This window comes from Schistocerca serialis, unplaced genomic scaffold (genome assembly GCF_023864345.2).
Source record: "Schistocerca serialis cubense isolate TAMUIC-IGC-003099 unplaced genomic scaffold, iqSchSeri2.2 HiC_scaffold_1417, whole genome shotgun sequence".
Classification (NCBI taxonomy): Eukaryota; Metazoa; Arthropoda; class Insecta; order Orthoptera; family Acrididae; genus Schistocerca; species Schistocerca serialis.
This window is the reverse complement of record NW_026047644.1, coordinates 15,389,651-15,412,319: the sequence shown is the minus strand read 5'-3', so window position 1 is coordinate 15,412,319 and position 22,669 is coordinate 15,389,651.

Below are 22,669 nucleotides of genomic sequence, written 5' to 3'. Positions count from 1 at the left end.
TAAACCTGAAGTGAATCATCGGAATCTATAAATAGTGTCACAGGTATGGTTCAAAACATAGACAGTAAGAAGAGTCAGTTTTCTTGTACCTAAGTCGGCATTGTGCCTTTTGTATTTAATTCCGATGCAATTTCTGTGTTTCATCGTCAATAAGAAGGTCATAGAGATACAGTAAACCTGAAGTGAAGCATCGGAATCTATAACTAGTGTCACAGGAATTGTTCAAACATGGACAGTAAGAAGAGTCGGTTTTCTTGTACTTAAGTCGGAATTGTGCCTTTTGTTTTTAATTCCGGTGCAATTTCTGTGTTTCGCCGTCAATAAGAAGGTCCATGGGATACAGAAAACCAGAAGTGAGGCAACGGAATCTAAATCCTGTCTCACAGGAAAGGGTCAAACACAGACAGTCAGATGAGCCAGTCTTCTTGTACTTGAGTCGGCATTGTCCCTTTTGTATTTAATTCCGATGCAATTTCTGTGTTTCATTGTCAATAAGAAGGTCAGAGGGATACAGTAAACCTGAAGTAAAGCATCGGAATCTATAACTAGTGTCAAACGAGTGGTTCAAAGCATAGACAGTAAGAAGAGTCCGTTTTCTTGTACTTAAGTAGGAATTCTGCCTTTTGAGTTTAAATTTGATGCACTCTCTGTGTTTCATCGTCTATAAGAATGTCAGAGGGATACAGTAAACCTGAAGTGAAGCATCGGAATCTATAACTAGTGCCACAGGAATGGTTCAAACATAGACAGTAAGAAGAGTCAGTTTTCTTGTACTTAAGTCGGCATTGTGCCTTTTGTATTTAATTCCGATGCAATTTCTATGTTTATTGTCCAATAAGAACGTCCAAGGGATACAGTAAACCTGAAATGAAGCATCGGAATCTAAAAACGGGCTCACAGGAAAGGTTCAAAACATAGACAGTAAGAAGGGCCAGTCTTCTTGTACTTGGTCGGCATTGTGACTTTTGTATATAATTCCGATGCAATTTCTGTGTTTCATCGTCAATAAGAAGGTCAGAGGGATACAGTCAACCTGAAGTGAAGCATCGGAATGTATAACTAGTGTCACAGGAATGGTTCAAAACACAGACAGTAAGAAGTGTCAGATTTCTTGTACTTAAGTCGGCATTGTGCCTTTTGTATTGAATTCCGATGCAATTTCTGCGTTTCGTCTTCAATAAGAAGGTCAGAGGGATACAGTAAACCTGAAGTGAAGCATCGGAATCCATAACTAGTGTCACAGGAATGGTTCAAAACATAAACAGTAAGAAGAGACGGTTTTCTTGTACTTAAGTCGGCATTGAGCCTTTTGTATTTAATTCCGATGCAATGTCTGTGTTTCATCGTCAATAAGAAGGTCAGAGGGATACAGTAAACCTGAAGTGAAGCATCGGAATGTGTCACTAGTCTCACAGGAATGGTTCAAAACATAGACAGTAAGAAGTGTCAGATTTCTTGTACTTAAGTCGGCATTGTGCCTTTTGTATTGAATTCCGATGCAATTTCTGCGTTTCGTCTTCAATAAGAAGGTCCTCTGGATACAGTAAACCTGAAGTGAAGCATCGGAATCTAAAACCGATCTCACAGGAAAGGTTCAAAACATAGACAGTAAGAAGAGCCAGTCTTGTTGTACTTGAGTCGGCATTGTGCCTTTTGTATTTAATTCCGATGCAATTTCTGTGTTTCATCGTCAATAAGAAGGTCAGCGAGATTCAATAAACCTGAAGTGAAGAATTGGAATCTATAACTAGTGTCACAGGAATGGTTCAAAACAAAGACAGTAAAAAAAGTAAGTTTTCTTGTCCTTAAGTCGGCATTGTGCCATTTGTATTTAATTCCGATACAATTTCTGTGTTTCATCGTCAATAAGAAGGTCAGAGGGATACAGTAAACCTGAAGTGAAGCATTGGAATCTATAACTAGTGTCACAAGAATGGTTCAAAACAAAGACTTTAAGAAGAGTCAGCTTTCCTGTACTTAAGACGGCATTGTGCCTTTTGTATGTAATTCCGATGCAATTTGTATCTTTCATCGTCAATAAGAAGATGAGAGGGATACAGTAGACCCTAAGTGAAGCATCGGAATCTATAACTAGTGACACAGGACTGGTTCAAAACATAGACAGTAAGAAGAGTCAGTTTACTTGTACTTAAGTCGGCATTGTGCCTTTTGTATTTAATTCCGATGCAATTTTTATGTTTCGTCGTCAATAATACGGTCCAAGGGATACAGTAAACCTGAAGTGAAGCATCGGAATCTAAAACCGGTCTCACAGGAAAGGTTCATAGCATAGACAGTAAGAAGAGCCAGTCTTCTTGTATTTGAGTCGCCATTGTGCCTTTTGTATTTAATTCCGATGCAATTTCTGTGTTTTATCGTCAAAAAGAAGGTCGGAGGGATACAGTAAACCTGAAGTGAATCATCGGAATCTATAACTAGTGTCACAGGAATGGTTCAAAACATAGACAGTAAGAAGAGTCAGTTTTCTTGTACTTAATTCGGCATTGTGCCTTTTGTATTTAATTCCGATGCAATTTCGGTGTTTCATCGTCAATAAGGAGGTCAGAGGGATGCAGTAAACCTGAAGTGAAGCATCGGAATCTATAACTAGTGTCACAGGAATGGTTCAAACATAGACAGTAAGAAGAATCAGTTTTCTTGTACTTAAGTCTGCATTGTGAATTTTGTATTTAATTCCGATGCAATTTCTGTGTTTATTCGTCAATAAGATTGTCCAAGGGATACAGTAAACCTGAAGTGAACCATCGGAATCTAAGAACGGCCTCACAGGAAAGGTTCAAAACATAGACAGTAAGGAGAGCCAGTCTTTTTTTACTTGAGTCGGCATTTTGCCTTTTGTATATAATTCCGATGCAATTTCTGTGTTTCATCGTCAATAAGAAGGTCAGAGGGATACAGTAAACCTGAAGTGAAGCATCGGAATCTGTAACAAGTGTCACAGGAATGGTTCAAAACATAGACAGTAGGAAGAGTCTGTTTTCTTGTAGTTAAGTCTGCATTGTGCGTTTTGTATTGAATTCCGATGCAATTTCTGTGTTTCATCGTCAATAAGAAGGTCAGAGGGATACAGTAAACCTGAAGTGAAGCATCGGAATCTATAACTAGTGTCACAGGAATGGTTCAATACGTAAACACTAAGAAGAGCCAGGCTTCTTGTACTTGAGTCGGCATTGTGCCTTATGTATTTAATTCCGATGCAATTTCTGTGTTTCATCGTCAATAAGAAGGTCAGAGGGATACAGTATACCTGAAGTGAAACATCGGAATCTATAAGTAGTGTCACAGGAATGGTTCAAAACATAGACAGTAAGAAGAGTCAGTTTTCTTGAACTTAAGACGTATTTGTGCCTTTTGTATTTAATTCCGAAGCAATTTCTGTGTTTCGTCATCAATAAGAAGGTGCAAGGGATACAGTAAACCTGAAGTGAAGCATCGGAATCTAAAACCTGTCTCACAGGAAAGGGTCAAAACATAGACAGTAAGAAGAGCCAGTCTTCTTGTACTTGAGTCGCCATTGTGCCTTTTGTATTTAATTCCGATGCAATTTCTGTGTTTCATCGTCAATAAGAAGGTCAGCGAGATTCAGTAAACCTGAAGTGAAGAATTGGAATCTATAACTAGTGTCACAGGAATGGTTCAAAACATATACAGTAAGAGAAGTCAGTCTTCTGGTACTTAAGTCGGCATTGTGCCTTTTGTATTTAATTCCGTTGCAATTTCTGTGTTTCATCGTCAATAAGAAGGTCAGAGCGATACAGTAAGCTCGAAGGGAAGCATCGGAATCCATAACTAGTGTCACAGGAATGGTTCAAAACAAAGACAGTAAGAAAAGTAAGTTTTCTTGTCCTTAAGTCGGCATTGTGCCTTTTGTATCTAATTCCGATGCAATCTCTGTGTGTCATCGTCAATAAGGAGGCCAGAGGGATACAGTAAACCTGAAGCGAAGCATCGGAATCTATAACTAGTGTCGCAGGAATGGTTCAAACATAGACAGTAAGAAAAGTCGGTTTTCTAACACTTAAGTCGGCATTGTGCTTTTTGTATTTAATTCCGATGCAATTTCTGTGTTTCATCGTCAATAAGAAGGTCATAGTGAAATAGTAAACCGGAAGTGAAGCATCGGAATCTATAACTAGTGTCACAGGAATGGTTCAAATCATAGACAGTAAGAAGAGTCAGTTTTTTTGTATTTAAGTCGGTATTGTGCCTTTTGTATTTAATTCCGATGCAATTTCTGTGTTTCATCGACAATAAGAAGGTCCATGGGATACAGTAAACCTGAAGTGAGGCAGCGGAATCTAAAACCTGTCTCACAGGAAAGGTACAAACCACAGACAGTAAGAAGAGCCAGTCTTCTTGTACTTGAGTCGGCATTGTGACTTTTGTATTTAATTCCGATGCAATTTCTGTGTTTCATCGTCTATAAGAAGGTCAGAGGGATACAGTAAACCTGAAGTGAAGCATCGGAATCTGGAACCGGTCTCACAGGAAAGGTTCATAGCATAGACAGTAAGAAGAGCCAGTCTTCTTGTATTTGAGTCGCCATTGTGCCTTTTGTATTTAATTCCGATGCAATTTCTGTGTTTTATCGTCAATAAGAAGGTCGGAGGGATACAGTAAACCTGAAGTGAATCATCGGAATCTATAACTAGTGTCACAGGAATGGTTCAATACGTAAACACTAAGAAGAGCCAGGCTTCTTGTACTTGAGTCGGCATTGTGCCTTTTGTAATTAATTCCGATGCAATTTCTGCGTTTCATCGTCAATAAGAAGGTCAGAGGGATACAGTAAACCTGAAGTGAAACATCGGAATCTATAACTAGTGTCACAGGAATAGTTCAAATCATAGACAGTAAGAAGAGTCAGTTTTCTTGAACTTAAGACGTTTTTGTGCCTTTTGTATTTAATTCCGAAGCAATTTCTGTGTTTCATCGTCAAGAAAGAGGTCAGAGGGATACAGTAAACCTGAAGTGAAGCATCGGAATCTATAACTAGTGTCACAGGAATGGTTCAAACATAGACAGTAAGAAGAATCAGTATTCTTGTACTTAAGTCGGCATTGTGCCTTTTGTATTTAATTCCGATGCAATTTCTGTGTTTATTCGTCAATAAGATTGTCCAAGGGATACAGTAAACCTGAAGTGAACCATCGGAATCTAAAAACGGGCTCACAGGAAAGGTTCAAAACATAGACAGTAAGAAGAGCCAGTCTTTTTGTACTTGATTCGGCATTGTGCCTTTTGTATATAATTCCGATGCAACTTCTGTGTTTCATCGTCAATAAGAAGGTCAGAGGGATACAGTAAACCTGAAGTGAAGCATCGGAATCTATAACAAGTGTCACAGGAATGGTTCAAAACATAGTCAGTAGGAAGAGTCAGTTTTCTTGTAGCTAAGTCTGCATTGTGCGTTTTGTATTGAATTCCGATGCAATTTCTGTGTTTCATCGTCAATAAGAAGGTCAGAGGGATACAGTAAACCTGAAGTGAAGCATCGGAATCTATAACTAGTGTCACAGGAATGGTTCAATACGTAAACACTAAGAAGAGCCAGGCTTCTTGTACTTGAGTCGGCATTGTGCCTTTTGTATTTAATTCCGATGCAATTTCTGTGTTTCATCGTCAATAAGAAGGTCAGAGGGATACAGTAAACCTGAAGTGAAACATCGGAATCTATAACTAGTGTCACAGGAATGGTTCAAATCATAGTCAGTAGGAAGAGTCAGTTTTCTTGTAGCTAAGTCTGCATTGTGCGTTTTGTATTGAATTCCGATGCAATTTCTGTGTTTCATCGTCAATAAGAAGGTCAGAGGGATACAGTAAACCTGAAGTGAAGCATCGGAATCTATAACTAGTGTCACAGGAATGGTTCAATACGTAAACAGAAAGAAGAGCCAGGCTTCTTGTACTTGAGTCGGCATTGTGCCTTTTGTATTTAATTCCGATGCAATTTCTGTGTTTCATCGTCAATAAGAAGGTCACAGTGATACAGTAAAGCTTAAGTGAAGCATCGGAATCTCTAACTAGTGTCACAGGAATGGTCCAAAGAATAGAGAGTAAGATAAGACAGTCTTCTTGTACTTAAGTCGGCATTAAGCCTTATGTATTTAATTCCGATGCAATTTCTGTGTTTTATCGTCAGTATAAGGTTAGAGGGATACAGTAAACCTGAAGTGAAGCTTCGTAATCTAAAACCCATCTCACAGGAAAGGTTCAAAGCATAGACAGTAAGAGGAGTCAGTTTTCTTGTACATTAGTCGGCATTGTGCCTTTTGTATTTAATTCCGATGCAATTTCTGTGTTTCATCGTCAATAAGAAGGTCAGAGGGATACAGTAAACCTGAAGTGAAGCATCGGAATCTATAACTAGTTTCACAGGAATGGTTCAAATCATAGACAGTAAGAAGAGTCAGTTTTCTTGTACTTAAGTCGGCATTGTGCCTTTTGTATTTAATTCCGATGCAAATTCTGTGTTTCGTCGTCAATACGAAGGTCCAAGGGATACAGTAAACATGAAGTGAAGCATTGGAATCTATGACTAGTGTCACAGGAATGGTTCAAAACATCGACAGTAAAAAGAGTCAGTTTTCTTGTACTTAAGTCGGCATTGTGCCTTTTGTATTTATATCCGATGAAATTTCTGTGTTTCATCGTCAATAAGAAGGTCAGAGGGATAGAGTATACCTGAAGTGAAGCATCGGAATCTATAACTAGTGTCACAGGAATGGTTCAAAACATAGACAGTAAGAAGAGTCAGTTTTCTTGTACTTAATTCGGCATTGTGCCTTTTGCATTTAATTCCGATGCAATTTCTGTGTTTCATCGTCAATAAGAAGGTCAGAGGGATACAGGAAACCTGAAGTGAAGCATCGGAATCGATAATTAGTGTCACAGGAATGGTTCAAAACATGGACAGTAAGAAGAGTCAGTTTTCTTGTACTTAAGTCGGCATTGTGCCTTTTGTATTTAATTCCATTGCAATTTCTGTGTTTCATCGTCAATAAGAAGTTCAGTGGGATACAGTAAACCTGAAGTGAAGCATCGGAATCTATAACTAGTGTCACAGGAATGGTTCAAAACATAGTCAGTAAGAAGAGTCAGTTTTCTTGTACTTAAGTCGGCATTGTGCCTTTTGCATTTAATTCCGGTGCAATTTCTGTTTTTCGTCGTCAATAAGAAGGTCCGAGGGATACAGTAAACCTGAAGTGAAGCATCGGAATCTATAGCTAGTGTCACAGGAATGGTTCAAAACATAGACAGTAAGAAGAGCCAGTCTTCTTGTACTGTAGTCGGAATTGTGCCTTTTGTATTTAATTCCGATGCAATTTCTGTGTCTCATCGTCAATAAGAAGGTCACAGTGATACAGTAAATCTGAAGTGAAGCATCGGAATCTCTAACTAGTGTCACAGGAATGGTCCAAAGAATAGAGAGTATGATGAGACAGTCTTGTTGTACTTAAGTCGGCATTGAGCCTTATGTATTTAATACCGATACAATTTCTGTGTTTCATCGTCAGTATAAGGTCAGAGGGATACAGTAAACCTGAAGTGAAGCATCGGAAACTAAAACCCATCTCACAGGAAAGGTTCAAAACATAGACAGTAAGAAGAGTCAGTTTTCTTGTACATATGTCGGCATTGTGCCTTTTGTATTTAATTCCAATGCAATATCTGTGTTTCATCGTCAATAAGAAGGTAAGAGGGATACAGTGAACCTGAAGTGAAGCATCGGAATCTATAACTAGTGTCACAGGATTGGTTCAAACATAGACAGTAAGAAGAGTCTGTTTTCTTGTACTTGAGTCGGCATTGTGCCTTTTGTATTTAATTCCGATGCAATTCCTGTGTTTTATCGTCAATAAGAAGGTCAGAGGGATACAGTAAAGCTGAAGTGACGGATCGGAATCTATATCTAGTGTCACAGGATTGGTTCAAAACATAGACAGTAAGAAGAGTCAGTTTTCTTGTATTTAAGTTGGCATTGTGCTTTTTGTATTTAATTCCGATGAAATTTCTGTGTTTCGTCGCCAATAAGAAGGTCAGAGGGAGACAGTGAACCTGAAGTCGAGCATCCGAATCTATAACTATTGTCACAGGAATGGTTCAAATCATAGACAGTAAGATGAGCCAGTCTTCTTGTACTTGAGTCGGCATTGTGCCTTTTGTATTTAATTGCGATGCAATTTTGTGTTTCATCGACAATAAGGAGGTCAAGGGGACACAGTAAACATGAAGCGAACCATCGGAATCTATAACTAGTGTCACAGGAATGGTTCAAATCATAGACAGTAAGATGAGCCAGTCTTCTTGTACTTGAGTCGGCATTGTGCCTTTTGTATTTAATTCCGATGCAATTTTGTGTTTCATCGACAATAAGGAGGTCAGAGGGACACAGTAAACATGAAGTGAACCATCGGAACCTATAACTAGTGTCACAGGAAAAGTTCAAAAGATAGACAGTAAGAAGAGCAAGTCTTCTTGTACTTGAGTCCGAATTGTGCCTTTTGTATGTAATTCCGATGCAATTTCTGTGTTTCATCGTCAATAAGAAGGTCACAGTGATACAGTAAAGCTTAAGTGAAGCATCGGAATCTCTAACTAGTGTCACAGGAATGGTCCAAAGAATAGAGAGTAAGATAAGACAGTCTTCTTGTACTTAAGTCGGCATTAAGCCTTATGTATTTAATTCCGATGCAATTTCTGTGTTTTATCGTCAGTATAAGGTTAGAGGGATACAGTAAACCTGAAGTGAAGCTTCGTAATCTAAAACCCATCTCACAGGAAAGGTTCAAAGCATAGACAGTAAGAGGAGTCAGTTTTCTTGTACATTAGTCGGCATTGTGCCTTTTGTATTTAATTCCGATGCAATTTCTGTGTTTCATCGTCAATAAGAAGGTCAGAGGGATACAGTAAACCTGAAGTGAAGCATCGGAATCTATAACTAGTTTCACAGGAATGGTTCAAATCATAGACAGTAAGAAGAGTCAGTTTTCTTGTACTTAAGTCGGCATTGTGCCTTTTGTATTTAATTCCGATGCAAATTCTGTGTTTCGTCGTCAATACGAAGGTCCAAGGGATACAGTAAACATGAAGTGAAGCATTGGAATCTATGACTAGTGTCACAGGAATGGTTCAAAACATCGACAGTAAAAAGAGTCAGTTTTCTTGTACTTAAGTCGGCATTGTGCCTTTTGTATTTATATCCGATGAAATTTCTGTGTTTCATCGTCAATAAGAAGGTCAGAGGGATAGAGTATACCTGAAGTGAAGCATCGGAATCTATAACTAGTGTCACAGGAATGGTTCAAAACATAGACAGTAAGAAGAGTCAGTTTTCTTGTACTTAATTCGGCATTGTGCCTTTTGCATTTAATTCCGATGCAATTTCTGTGTTTCATCGTCAATAAGAAGGTCAGAGGGATACAGGAAACCTGAAGTGAAGCATCGGAATCGATAATTAGTGTCACAGGAATGGTTCAAAACATGGACAGTAAGAAGAGTCAGTTTTCTTGTACTTAAGTCGGCATTGTGCCTTTTGTATTTAATTCCATTGCAATTTCTGTGTTTCATCGTCAATAAGAAGTTCAGTGGGATACAGTAAACCTGAAGTGAAGCATCGGAATCTATAACTAGTGTCACAGGAATGGTTCAAAACATAGTCAGTAAGAAGAGTCAGTTTTCTTGTACTTAAGTCGGCATTGTGCCTTTTGCATTTAATTCCGGTGCAATTTCTGTTTTTCGTCGTCAATAAGAAGGTCCGAGGGATACAGTAAACCTGAAGTGAAGCATCGGAATCTATAGCTAGTGTCACAGGAATGGTTCAAAACATAGACAGTAAGAAGAGCCAGTCTTCTTGTACTGTAGTCGGAATTGTGCCTTTTGTATTTAATTCCGATGCAATTTCTGTGTCTCATCGTCAATAAGAAGGTCACAGTGATACAGTAAATCTGAAGTGAAGCATCGGAATCTCTAACTAGTGTCACAGGAATGGTCCAAAGAATAGAGAGTATGATGAGACAGTCTTGTTGTACTTAAGTCGGCATTGAGCCTTATGTATTTAATACCGATACAATTTCTGTGTTTCATCGTCAGTATAAGGTCAGAGGGATACAGTAAACCTGAAGTGAAGCATCGGAAACTAAAACCCATCTCACAGGAAAGGTTCAAAACATAGACAGTAAGAAGAGTCAGTTTTCTTGTACATATGTCGGCATTGTGCCTTTTGTATTTAATTCCAATGCAATATCTGTGTTTCATCGTCAATAAGAAGGTAAGAGGGATACAGTGAACCTGAAGTGAAGCATCGGAATCTATAACTAGTGTCACAGGATTGGTTCAAACATAGACAGTAAGAAGAGTCTGTTTTCTTGTACTTAAGTCGGCATTGTGCCTTTTGTATTTAATTCCGATGCAATTCCTGTGTTTTATCGTCAATAAGAAGGTCAGAGGGATACAGTAAAGCTGAAGTGACGGATCGGAATCTATATCTAGTGTCACAGGATTGGTTCAAAACATAGACAGTAAGAAGAGTCAGTTTTCTTGTATTTAAGTTGGCATTGTGCTTTTTGTATTTAATTCCGACGAAATTTCTGTGTTTCGTCGCCAATAAGAAGGTCAGAGGGAGACAGTGAACCTGAAGTCGAGCATCCGAATCTATAACTATTGTCACAGGAATGGTTCAAATCATAGACAGTAAGATGAGCCAGTCTTCTTGTACTTGAGTCGGCATTGTGCCTTTTGTATTTAATTGCGATGCAATTTTGTGTTTCATCGACAATAAGGAGGTCAAGGGGACACAGTAAACATGAAGCGAACCATCGGAATCTATAACTAGTGTCACAGGAATGGTTCAAATCATAGACAGTAAGATGAGCCAGTCTTCTTGTACTTGAGTCGGCATTGTGCCTTTTGTATTTAATTCCGATGCAATTTTGTGTTTCATCGACAATAAGGAGGTCAGAGGGACACAGTAAACATGAAGTGAACCATCGGAATCTATAACTAGTGTCACAGGAAAAGTTCAAAAGATAGACAGTAAGAAGAGCAAGTCTTCTTGTACTTGAGTCCGAATTGTGCCTTTTGTATGTAATTCCGATGCAATTTCTGTGTTTCATCGTCAATAAGAAGGTCACAGTGATACAGTAAAGCTTAAGTGAAGCATCGGAATCTCTAACTAGTGTCACAGGAATGGTCCAAAGAATAGAGAGTAAGATGAGACAGTCTTCTTGTACTTAAGTCGGCATTAAGCCTTATGTATTTAATTCCGATGCAATTTCTGTGTTTTATCGTCAGTATAAGGTTAGAGGGATACAGTAAACCTGAAGTGAAGCTTCGTAATCTAAAACCCATCTCACAGGTAAGGTTCAAAGCATAGACAGTTAGAGGAGTCAGTTTTCTTGTACATTAGTCGGCATTGTGCCTTTTGTATTTAATTCCGATGCAATTTCTGTGTTTCATCGTCAATAAGAAGGTCATAGGGATACAGTAAACCTGAAGTGAAGCATCGGAATCTATAACTAGTTTCACAGTTATGGTTCAAAACTTAGACAGTAAGAAGAGTCAGTTTTCTTGTACTTAAGTCGGCATTGTGCCTTTTGTATTTAATTCCGATGCAAATTCTGTGTTTCGTCGTCAATACGAAGGTCCAAGGGATACAGTAAACCTGAAGTGAAGCATTGGAATCTATAACTAGTGTCACAGGAATGGTTCAAAACATCGACAGTAAAAAGAGTCAGTTTTCTTGTACTTAGGTCGGCATTGTGCCTTTTGTATTTAATTCCGATGAAATTTCTGTGTTTCATCGTCAATAAGAAGGTCAGAGGGATACAGTAAACCTGAAGTGAAGCATCGGAATCTATAACTAGTGTCACAGGAATGGTTCAAATATAGACAGTAAGAAGAGTCAGTTTTCTTGTACTTAATTCGGCATTGTGCCTTTTGCATTTAAATCCGATGCAATTTCTGTGTTTCATCGTCAATAAGAAGGTCAGAGGGATACAGTAAACCTGAAGTGAAGCATCGGAATCGATAATTAGTGTCACAGGAATGGTTCAAAACATTGACAGTATGAAGAGTCAGTTTTCTTGTACTTAAGTCGGCATTGTGCCTTTTGTATTTAATTCCGTTGCAATTTCTGTGTTTCATCGGCAATAAGAAGGTCAGCGGGATACAGTAAACCTGAAGTGAAGCATCGGAATCTATAACTAGTGTCACAGGAATGGTTCAAAACATAGTCAGTAAGAAGAGTCAGTTTTCTTGTACTTAAGTCGGCATTGTGCCTTTTGTATTTAATTCCGGTGCAATTTCTGTGTTTCGTCGTCAATAAGAAGGTCCGAGGGATACAGTAAACCTGAAGTGAAGCATCGGAATCTATAGCTAGTGTCACAGGAATGGTTCAAAACATAGACAGTAAGAAGAGCCAGTCTTCTTGTACTTTAGTCGGAATTGTGCCTTTTGTATTTAATTCCAATGCAATTTCTGTGTTTCATCGTCAATAAGTAGGTCACAGTGATACAGTAAAGCTGAAGTGAAGCATCGGAATCTCTAACTAGTGTCACAGGAATGGTCCAAAGAATAGAGAGTAAGATGAGACAGTCTTCTTGTACTTAAGTCGGCATTGAGCCTTATGTATTTAATACCGATGCAATTTCTGTGTTTCATCGTCAGTATAAGGTCAGAGGGATACAGTAAACCGGAAGTGAAGCATCGGAAACTAAAACCCATCTCACAGGAAAGGTTCAAAACATAGACAGTAAGAAGAGTCAGTTTTCTTGTACATATGTCGGCATTGTGCCTTTTGTATTTAATTCCGATGCAATTTCTGTGTTTCATCGTCAATAAGAAAGTAAGAGGGATACAGTGTACCTGAAGTGAAGCATCGGAATCTATAACTAGTGTCACAGGAATGGTTCAAAACATAGACAGTAAGAAGAGTCAGTTTTCTTGTACTTAAGTCGGCATTGTGCCTTTTGTATTTAATTCCGATGCAATTCCTGTGTTTTATCGTCAATAAGAAGGTCAGAGGGATACAGTAAACCTGAAGTGACGGATCGGAATCTATATCTAGTGTCACAGGATTGGTTCAAAACATAGACAGTAAGAAGAGTCAGTTTTCTTGTATTTAAGTCGGCATTCTGCTTTTTGTATTTAATTCCGATGAAATTTCTGTGTTTCATCGCCAATAAGAAGGTCAGAGGGAGACAGTGAACATGAAGTCGAGCATCCGAATCTATAACTATTGTCACAGGAATGGTTCAAATCATAGACAGTAAGATGAGCCGGTCTTCTTGTACTTGAGTCGGCATTGTGTTTTTTGTATTTAATTCCGATGCAATTTTGTGTTTCATCGACAATAAGGAGGTCAGAGGGACACAGTAAACATGAAGTGAACCATCGGAATCTATAACTAGTGTCACAGGAAAGGTTCAAAACATAGACAGTAAGAAGAGCCAGTCTTCTTGTACTTGAGTCGGAATTGTGCCTTTTGTATTTAATTCCGATGCAATTTCTGTGTTTCATCGTCAATAAGAAGATCACAGTGATACAGTAAAGCTTAAGTGAAGCATCGGAATCTCTAACTAGTGTCACAGGAATGGTCCAAAGAATAGAGAGTAAGTTGAGACAGTCTTCTTGTACTTAAGTCGGCATTAAGCCTTATGTATTTAATTCCGATGCAATTTCTGTGTTTTATCGTCAGTATAAGGTAAGAGGGATACAGTAAACCTGAAGTGAAACTTCGGAATCTAAAACCCATCTCACAGGAAAGGTTCAAAACATAGACAGTAAGAAGAGTCAGTTTTCTTGTACTTAAGTCGGCATTGTGCCTTTTGTATTTAATTCCGATGAAATTTCTGTGTTTCATCGTCAATAAGAAGGTCAGAGGGATACAGTAAACCTGAAGTGAAGCATCGGAATCTATAACTAGTGTCACAGGAAGGGTTCAAAACTTAGACAGTAAGAAGAGTCTGTTTTCTTGTACTTAAGTCGGCATTGTGCTTTTTATATTTATTTCCGATGTAATTTCTGTGTTTCATCGTCAATACGAAGGTCAGAGGGATACAGTAAACCTGAAGGGAAGCATCGGAATCTATAACTAGTGTCACAGGAATGGTTCAAACATAGACAGTAAGAAGAGTCTGTTTTCTTGTACTTAATTCGGCATTGTGCCTTTTGCATTTAATTCCGATGCAATTTCTGTGTTTCATCGTCAATAAGAAGGTCAGAGTGATACAGTAAACCTGAAGTGAAGCATCGGAATCGATAACTAGTGTCACAGGAATGGGTCAAAACATAGACAGTAAGAAGAGTCAGTTTTCTTGTACTTAAGTCGGCATTGTGCCTTTTGTATTTAATTCCGTTGCTATTTCTGTGTTTCATCGTCAATAAGAAGGTCAGTGGGATACAGTAAACGTGAAGTGAAGCATCGGAATCTATAACTAGTGTCACAGGTATGGTTCAAAACATAGTCAGTAAGAAGAGTCAGTTTTCTTGTACTTAAGTCGGCATTGTGCCTTTTGTATTTAATTCCGGTGCAATTTATGTGTTTCGACGTCAATAAGAATGTCCGAGGTATACACTAAACCTGAAGTGAAGCATCGGAATCTATAGCTAGTGTCACAGCAATGGTTCAAAACATAGACAGTAAGAAGAGCCAGCCTTCTTGTACTTTAGTCGGAATTGAGTCTTTTGTATTCAATTCCGATGCAATTTCTGTGTTTGATCGACAATAAGAAGGTCACAGTGATACAGTAAAGCTGAAGTGAAGCATCGGAATCTCTAACTAGTGTCACAGGAATGGTCCAAAGAATAGAGAGTAATATGAGACAGTCTTCTTGTACTTAAGTCGGCATTAAGCCTTATGTATTTAATACCGATGCAATTTCTGTGTTTCATTGTCAGTATAAGGTCAGAGGGATACAGTAAACCTGAAGTGAAGCATCGGTATCTAAAACCCATCTCACAGGAAAGGTTCAAAACATAGACAGTAAGAAGAGTCAGTTTTCTTGTACTTAAGTCGGCATTGTGCATTTTGTATTTAATTCCAATGCAATTTCTGTGTTTCATCGTCAAAAAGAAGGTCAGAGGGATACAGTAAACCTGAAGTGAAGCATCGGAATCTATAAGTTGTGTCACAGGAATGGTTCAGAACATTGACAGTCAGAAGAGTCAGTTTTCTTGTACTTAAGTCGGCATTGTGCCTTTCGTATTTAATTCCGTTGCAATTTCTGTGTTTCATCGTCAGTAAGAGGGTCAGAGGGATACAGTAAACCTGAGGTGAAGCATTGTAATCTATTATTAGTGTCACAGGAATGGTTCAAAACATAGACAGTAAGAAGAGTAGTTTTCTTGTACTTAAGTCGGCATTGTGCCTTTTGTATTTATTTCCGATGCAATTTCTGTGTTTCATCGTCAATAAGAAGGTCAGAGGGATACAGTAAACCTGAAGTGAAGCATCGGAATCTATAACTAGTGTCACAGGAATGGTTCATAACATAGACAGTAAGAAGAGTCAGTTTTCTTGTACTTAAGTCGGCATTGTGGCTTTTGTAATTAATTCCGATGAAATTTCTGTGTTTCTTCGTCAATAAGAAGGTCAGAGGGATACAGTAAACCTGACGTGAAGCATCGGAATCTATAACTAGTGTCACAGGAATGGTTCAAACCTTAGACAGTAAGAAGAGTCAGTTTTTTTGTACTTAAGTCGGCATTGTGCCTTTTATATTTATTTCCGATGCAATTTCTGCGTTTCATCGTCAAGACGAAGGTCAGAGGGATACAGTATACCTGAAGTGAAGCATCGGAATCTATAACTAGTGTCACAGGAATGGTTCAAACATAGACAGTAAGAAGAGTCTGTTTTCTTGTACTTAAGTCGGCATTGTGCCTTTTGTATTTAATTCCGATATAATTCCTGTGTTTCATCGTCAATAAGAAGGTCTGAGGGATACAGTAAATCTGAAGTGAAGCATCGGAATCTATATCTAGTGTCACAGGATTGGTTCAAAGCATAGACAGTAAGAAGAGTCAGTTTTCTTGTACTCAAGTCGGCATTGTGCCTTTTGTATTTAATTCCGATGCAAATTTTGTGTTTCGTCGTCAATACGAAGGTCCAAGGGATACAGTAAACCTTAAGTGAAGCATCGGAATCTATAACTAGTGTCACATTAATGGTTCATAACATAGACAGTAAGAAGAGTCAATTTTTTTGTACTTAATTCGGCATTGTGCCTTTTGTATTTAATTGCGATGCAATTTCTGTGTTTCATCGTCAATAAGAAGGTCAGAGGGATACAGTAAACCTGAAGTGAAGCATCGGAATCTGTAACTAGTCTCAAAGGAATGGTTCAAAACATAGAGAGTAAGAAGAGTCAGTTTTCTTGTACTTAAGTCGGCATTGTGCCTTTTGTATTTAATTCCGATGCAATTTCTGTGTTTCATCGTCAATAAGAAAGTCAGCGGAATACAGTAAACCTGAAGTGAAGCATCGGAATCTATAACTAGTGTCACTGGAATGGTTCAAACATTGACAGTAAGAAGAGTCAGTTTTCTTGTACTTAAGTCGGCATTGTGCCTTTCGTATTTAATTCCGTTGCAATTTCTGTGTTTCATCATCAGTAAGAAGGTCAGAGGGATACAGTAAACCTGAGGTGAAGCATTGGAATCTATTACTAGTGTCACAGGAATGGTTCAAAACATAGACAGTAAGAAGAGTCAGTTTTCTTGTACTTAAGTCAGCATTGTGTCTTTTGTATTTAATTCCGATGCAATTTCTGTGTTTCATCGTCAATAAGAAGGTCAGAGGGATACAGTAAACCTGAAGTGAAGCATCGGAATCTATAACTAGTGTCATAGGAATCGTTCAAACATAGACAGTAAGAAGAGTCAGTTTTCTTGTACTTAAGTCGGCATTGTGCCTATTGTATTTAATTCCGAAGCAATTTCTGTGTTTCATCGTCAATAAGAAGGTCAGAGGGATACAGTAAACCTGAAGTGAAGCATCGGAATCTATAACTAGTGTCACAGGAATGGTTCAAACCTTAGACAGTAAGAAGAGTCAGTTTTCTTGTACTTAAGTCGGCATTGTGCCTTTTATATTTATTTCCGATGCAATTTCTGCGTTTCATCGTCAATACGAAGGTCAGAGGGATACAGTAAACCTGAAGTGAAGCATCGGAATCTATAACTAGTGTCACAGGAATGGTTCAAACATAGACAGTAAGAAGAGTCTGTTTTCTTGTACTTAAGTCGGCATTGTGCCTTTTGTATTTAATTCCGATGCAATTCCTGTGTTTCATCGTCAATAAGAAGGTCAGAGGGATACAGTAAACCTGAAGTGAAGCATCGGGATCTATATCTAGTGTCACAGGAATGGTTCAAAACATAGTCAGTAAGAAGAGTCAATTTTCTTGTATTTAAGTCGGCATTGTGCCTTTTGTATTTAATTCCGATGCAATTTCTGTGTTTCATCGTCAATACGAAGGTCAGAGGGATACAGTAAACCTGAAGTGAAGCATCGGAATCTATAACTAGTGTCACAGGAAGGGTTCAAACATAGACAGTAAGAAGAGTCTGTTTTCTTGTACTTAAGTCGGCATTGTGCCTATTGTATTTAATTCCGATGCAATTTCTGTGTTTCATCGTCAATAAGAGGGTCAGAGGGATACAGTAAACCTGACGTGAAGCATCGGAATCGATAACTAGTGTCACAGGAATGGTTCAAAACATAGACAGTAAGAAGTGACAGTTTTCTTGTATTTAAGTCGGCATTGTGCCTTTTGTATTTAATTCCGATGCAATTTCTGTGTTTCATCGTCAATAAGAATGTCAGAGGGATACAGTAAACCTGAAGTGAAGCATCGGAATCTATAACTAGTGTCACAGGAATCGTTCAAACATAGACAGTAAGAAGAGTCAGTTTACTTGTACTTAAGTCGGCATTGTGCCTTTTGTATTTAATTCCGAAGCAATTTCTGTGTTTCATCGTCAATAAGAAGGTCAGAGGGATACAGTAAACCTGAAGTGAAGCATCGGAATCTATAACTAGTGTCACATGAATGGTTCAAAACATAGACAGTAAGAAGAGTCAATTATCTTGTTCTTAAGACGGCATTCTGCCTTTTGTATTTAATTCCGATTTTATTTCTGTGTTTAATCGTCAATAAGAAGGTCAGAGGGATACAGTAAACCTAAAGTGAAGCATCGGAATCTATAACTAGTGTCACAGGAATGGTTCAAACATAGACAGTAAGAAGAGTCTGTTTTCTTATACTTAAGTCGGCATTGTGCATTTTGTATTTAATTCCAATGCAATTTCTGTGTTTCATCGTCAATAAGATGGTCAGACGGATTACAGTAAACCTGAAGTGAAGCATCGGAATCTATAACTAGTGTCACAGGATTGGTTCAAAACATAGACAGTAAGAAGTGTCAGTTTTCTTGTACTTAAGTCGCCGTTGTCGCTTTTGTATTTCATTCCGATGCAATTTCTGTGTTTCATCGTCAATAAGAAGGTCAGAGGGTTACAGTAAACCTGAAGTGAAATATCGGAATCTAAAACTAGTGCCACAGGAATGATTCAAAACATAGACAGTAAGAAGAGTCAGTTTTCTTGTACTTAAGTCGGCATTGTGCCTTTTGTATTTAATTCCGATGCAATTTCTGTGTTTCATCGTCAATAAGAAGGTCAGAGGGATACAGTAAACCTGAAGTGAAGCATCGGAATCTATAACTAGTGTCACAGTAACGGTTCAAAACATAGACAGTAAGAAGAGTCAGTTTTCTTGTACTTAATTCGGCATTGTGCCTTTTGCATTTAATTCCGATGCAATTTCTGTGTTTCATCGTCAATAAGAAGGTCAGAGGGATACAGTAAACCTGAAGTGAAGCATCGGAATCTATAACTAGTGTCACAGGAATCGTTCAAACATAGACAGTAAGAAGAGTCAGTTTTCTTGTACTTAAGTCGGCATTGTGCCTTTTGTATTTAATTCCGAAGCAATTTCTGTGTTTCATCGTCAATAAGAAGGTCAGAGGGATACAGTAAACCTGAAGTGAAGCATCGGAATCTATAACTAGTGTCACATGAATGGTTCAAAACATAGACAGTAAGAAGAGTCAATTGTCTTGTACTTAAGTCGGCATTGTGCCTTTTGTATTTAATTCCAATTTTACTTCTGTGTTTCATCGTCAATAAGAGGTCAGAGGTATACAGTAAACCTTAAGTGAAGCATCGGAATCTATAACTAGTGTCACAGGAATGGTTCAAACAGAGACAGTAAGAAGAGTCAGTTTTCTTGTACTTAAGTCGGCATTGTGCATTTTGTATTTAATTCCGATGCAATTTCTGTGTTTCATCGTCAATAAGATGGTCAGAGGGATACAGTAAACCTGAAGTGAAGCATCGGAATCTATAACTAGTGTCACATGAATAGCTCAATACATAGACAGTAAGAAGAGTCAGTTTCCTTGTACTTAAATCGGCATTGTGCATTTTGTATTTAATTCCGGTGCTGTTTCTGTGTTTCATCGTCAATATGAAGGTCAGAGGGATACAGCAAACGTGAAGTGAAGCATCGGAATCTGTAACTAGTGTCACAGGAATGGTTCAAAACATAGAGAGTAAGAAGAGTCAGTTTTCTTGTACTTAAGTCGGCATTGTGCCTTTTGCATTTAATTCCGATGCAATTTCTGTGTTTCATCGTCAATAAGAAGGTCAGAGGGATACAGTAAACCTGAAGTGAAGCATCGGAATCTATTACTAGTGTCACAGGAATGGTTCAAAACATAGACAGTAAGAAGAGTCAGTTTTCTTGTACTTAAGTCGGCATTGTGCCTTTCGTATTTAATTCCATTGCAATTTCTGTGTTTCTTCGTCAATAAGAAGGTCAGAGGGATACAGTAAACATGAGGTGAAGCATCGGAATCTATTACTAGTGTCACAGGAATGGTTCAAAACATAGACAGTAAGAAGAGTCAGTTTTCTTGTACTTAAGTCGGCATTGTGCCTTTTGTATTTAATTCAGATGCTATTTCTGCGTTTCATCGTCAATAAGAAGGTCAGAGGGATACAGTAAACCTGAAGTGAAGCATCGGAATCTATAACTAGTGTCACAGGAATGGTTCAAAACATAGACAGTAAGAAGAGTCAGTTTTCTTGTACTTAAGTCGGCATTGTGCATTTCGTATTTAATTCCGATGCAATCTCTGTGTTTCATCGTCAATAAGAATGTCAGAGGGATACAGTAAACCTGAAGTGAAGCATCGGAATCTATAACTAGTGTCACATGAATGGTTCAAAACATAGACAGTAAGAAGAGTCAGTTATCTTGTACTTAAGTCGGCATTGTGCCTTTTGTATTTAATTCCGATGCTATTTCTGTGTTTCATCAACAATAAGAAGGTCAGTGGGATACAGTAAACCTGAAATGAAGCATCTTAATCTAGAACTAGTGTCACAGGAATGGTTCAAAGCTTAGACAGTAAGAAGAGTCAGTTTTCTTGAACTTAAGTCGGCATAGTGTCTTTTGTATTTAATTCCGAAGCAATTTCTGTGATTCAGCGTCAAAAAGAAGGTCGGAGGGATACAGTAAACTTGGAGTAAAGCATCGGAGTCTATAACTAGTGTCACATGAGTAGTTCAAAACATAGACAGTAAGAAGAGTCAGTTTTCTTTTACTTAGGTCGGCATTGTGTTTTTTGTATTTAATTCCGATGCAATTTCTGTGTTTTATCGTCAATAAGAAGGTCAGAGGGATACAGTAAACCTGAAGTGAAGAATCGGAATCAATAACTAGTGTCACAGGAATGGTTCGAAGCATAGACAGTAAGAAGAGTCAGTTTTCTTGTACTTAAATCGGCATTGTGCATTTTGTATTTAATTCCGATGCAATTTCTGTGTTTCATCGTCAATAAGAATGTCAGAGGGATACAGTAAACCTGAAGTGAAGCACCGGAATCTATAACTCGTGTCACATGAATGGTTCAAAACATAGACAGTAAGAAGAGTCAGTTATCTTGTACTTAAGTCGGCATTGTGCCTTTTGTATTTAATTCCGATGCTATTTCTGTGTTTCATCGTCAATAAGAAAGTCAGAGGGATACAGTAAACCTGAAGTGAAGCATCGGAATCTATAACTAGTGTCACAGGAATGGTTCAAACATAGACAGTAAGAAGAGTCAGTTTTCTTGTACTTTAGTCGGCATTGTGCCTTTTGTTTTTAATTCCGAAGCAATTTCTGTGTTTAATCGTCAATAAGATGGTCACAGGGATACAGTAAACCTGAAGTGAAGCATCGGAATCTATAACTAGTGTCACATGAATAGTTCTAAACATAGACAGTAAGAAGAGTCAGTTTTCTTGTACTTAAGTCGGCATTGTGCCTTTTGTATTTAATTCCGATGCTGTTTCTGTGTTTCATCGTTAATAAGAAGGTCAGAGGGATACAGTAATCCTGCAATGAAGCATTGTAATCTATAACTAGTGTCACAGGAATGGTTCAAAACATAGACAGTAAGAAGAGTCAGTTTTCTTGTACTTAAGTCGGCATTGTGCCTTTTGCATTTAATTCCGTTGCAATTTCTGTGTTTCATCAACTATAAGAAGGTCAGAGGGATAAAGTAAACCTGCAGTGAAGCATCGGAATCTATAACTAGTGTCACAGGAATGGTTCAAAACTTAGAGAGTAAGAAGAGTTAGTTTTCTTGTACTTAAGTCGGCATTGTGTCTTTTGTATTATTTCCGAAGCAATTTCTGTGATTCAGCGTCAAAAAGAAGGTCGGAGGGATACAGTAAACTTGGAGTAAAGCATCGGAGTCTATAACTAGTGTCACATGAGTAGTTCAAAACATAGACAGTAAGAAGAGTCAGTTTTCTTGTACTTACGTCGGCATTGTGTTTTTTGTATTTAATTCCGATGCAATTTCTGTGTTTTATCGTCAATAAGAAGGTCAGAGGGATACAGTAAACCTGAAGTGAAGCATCGGAATCTATAACTAGTGTCACAGGAATGGTTCAAAACATAGACAGTAAGAAGTGTCAGTTTTCTTGTACTTAAGTCGCCGTTGTGGCTTTTGTATTTCATTCCGATGCAATTTCTGTGTTTCATCGTCAATAAAAAGGTCAGAGGGATACAGTAAACCTGAAGTGAAAGATCGGAATCTAAAACTAGTGCCACAGGAATGATTCAAAACATAGACAGTAAGAAGAGTCAGTTTTCTTGTACGTAAGTCGGCATTGTGCCTTTTGTATTTAATTCCGATGCAATTTCTGTGTTTCATCGTCAATAAGAAGGTGAGAGGGATACAGTAAACCTGAAGTGAAGCATCGGAATCTATAACTAGTGTCACAGGAACGGTTCAAAACATAGACAGTAAGAAGAGTCAGTTTTTTGTACTTAATTCGGCATTGTGCCTTTTGCATTTAATTCCGATGCAATTTCTTTGTTTCATCGTCAATAAGAAGGTCAGAGGGATACAGTAAACCTGAAGTGAAGCATCCGAATCTATAACTAGTGTCACAGGAATCGTTCAAACATAGACAGTAAGAAGAGTCAGTATTCTTGTACTTAAGTCGGCATTGTGCCTTTTGTATTTAATTCCGAAGCAATTTCTGTGTTTCATCGTCAATAAGAAGGTCAGAGGGATACAGTAA